Consider the following 2748-nt stretch of genomic DNA (forward strand, 5'->3'; position numbering starts at 1 on the left):
GATTTTGTTAAAAATAGAAAAGCACGTGGCGGAGTGTCACACGTGTTTGGTCTTTAAAGACAGTCACTGTTCAAAGTCAGAAATCTGCAATGTTTTTAAGATCTGATTAGACAGTCGGATTCACCTGATCCGTACGCCATTTGTCCTACGTCGACTCCACTTTCTGCATTCAATCATCTTCAAAATTTCAATTATTTCAAGATTTTTTAATGCATGCACACAAAATATTGGTCTATGATATTGGGACTCCACCCGGTGAACTTTAGCTAAAGGCTAAAGCCCCTGCGAAAAAGGCAATGGAATATATAGCATAGAATATAGATTACTCTCTGTTACATGTAATATAAGAGCAGAGTACATGATCATACTGCGTACTAAGGACTTTTACTGATATATAGGTGATATGTCCTTTGATGCTTCAAGGGTTGATTAATATAGGCCTATATAGTAAAGCAAAATAAAGTTTCTTTTTTTTTTTTTTTTTTTTTTACTTTTTATTTGGACTAGTAAATTACATGTATATGTTATGGACTTATCCACAAGCTTAGTAGTCCTTTGACAAGGGAATATTGACTCGGAATACGTGTACCTTATTTCGTAGGAACGAAATTTAATTTTGTGGGAACGAGTTTTATTTCGTGGAAACGAAATTGAATTTTATTTCGTGGAAACGAATTCTATTTCGCGGGAACGAATTTTATTTCATGGGAACGAAATTAGTTTCGTGGGAACGAATTTTGAAAAACAAACTCTTCCACCTGTCCTAACCAACCACCGTAGTCACGTGAAATACAGCAAATATATATCGTAAAGGAACGAGGTGCTGGTATAGAAATAAAAAGAAGAAAAGGGAGAAAATGAAATCAAGTCATTCATAAAGAACAGATACTAAATCGAACGAACATGCACAAGATATTCCCTTTTTGAGTCGAATTTGAAGAATTTTCTTTGGATATAACATAGACAGTTATATGTCTCTGGATATAATAACAATTCTACACCTTGTAGTAGACCCAAGAACGTTTTTCTGATCAAATTTTACAATGAACATGATAGGAAAAAATCTGCCCAAGAAAGAGTCAATTCAATATATGCAAACATATTTGTAAACAAATAATCTCGAGACTGCATATGAATTCAAAGTTCAAACTAAAACTCAAAATAAAATATGAAACGGAAAAATCTTTTAACATAATTTCTCAGGAAATGTGTCAAATCAATATGAAAGTCTTTGTGGAGCGCCAAATAAACTCAAATAATTGAAAATATCTTTTTTTAAAAATTGGTTTTTGCACACATAATAAAGCACATGAATATAACAATCACGCTATATAATTATAATGATAATTATGTGTGAAGAGAAAGATAGTGAGAACGAGAGAAAAAGAGAGAGGCATGTTTTAAGTAAATAGCAAGTTCCATCTGTTCCATTGAGTATCATTTTTTTCTCTTTTCACCATTCTTATATGCGATGTATTTCAATCTGATTAAAATCAGATCCCCGATCCGCTCCTCTTCCTTCATCTTGTCACTACCTCGTGAAGCGACAAGATGAAGAAAGAGGGGCGGATCGAGGATCTGATTTTAATCAGATTGCGATATATTTGTGTGTTTCTTAAAAATAATCTCATTTGTGATATTGCAGCGGGCAAGTTTCAAGGTTTCTTAGTGCATCTTGCAGTATAAACATAATACTTCAGCCATAAAATGATAGTGTTTTGTATATCACTATTGTTTTCAATACAAGCTAAAATAAAGGATATCTGTCGTTCAGTTTTATCTTCCAAAAATTGTTTGAATTCTGCTAGCAATAGTTGTAAACAATCACATTCCAATCAATTCATTTGATGCGCGCAACAATTCAATTAATGATCTCTACAAATGATTAGTGATATTTTCAATTCCGAATTATTGCGCGCATTAATTGATTTGATAATAGCATTAATTATTCTGCTAGATGGATGCGCGCTATAATTCCACTGTTGCTTTCATTAAATGAATTGATGATATCAACAACTGAATTGATGCGCGCTACAATTCAATTAGTGAGCGCAATAATTGAATTGTTTCTCTCTTCAATTGAATTAATGATATCATTAATTCATTTGAAAAAAGCAATAATTCCTTTAGAGAGAGTAACTATATAATGAAAAATATATTCAACATATCCACAACTCTCTTTAACATAATTGATGCGCGCATTAATTCCTTACACAAAAACGTTGTTGATAATTAATGAATTAAAGAGATCATAGGATCATTTAAAATACCGATCTCCAAATTAAAGTTTGCGAGCAATATTTCCACCACATTGATGAGCACATCAATTGAATTAATGAGAGCAATGATTGAACTGATGTGCGCATCCAATCAATTATTGCTTTCGTTAATTGTCTTAATGTGCGCATCAAATCACATTATTGCTCTCATCAAATGAATTAATGCTCGTATCAAATCAACTATTGTCCTCATCAATGTGCGCACTAATTGAATTGATGATATCTATAAAATAATTGAAGATATCTTCAATTATTTGAATTTGTGTTCATTTGGCACGCCATAGTACCGAGCTCCAAATCCAATATTGCGAGCAATAATTGAAATATAGCACGCATTAATTCGATGAGAGCAATACTTTATTTGATGCGCGCATCAATTCAATGTATTGCGCGCAATTTAATATTGAATTGATGATATCTTCAGTTATTTAAGCTTATGTTAATTTGGCGCTCCATAGTGGTACTTACT

Source organism: Ostrea edulis, chromosome 5, assembly GCF_947568905.1.
Source record: "Ostrea edulis chromosome 5, xbOstEdul1.1, whole genome shotgun sequence".
NCBI lineage: Eukaryota > Metazoa > Mollusca > Bivalvia > Ostreida > Ostreidae > Ostrea > Ostrea edulis.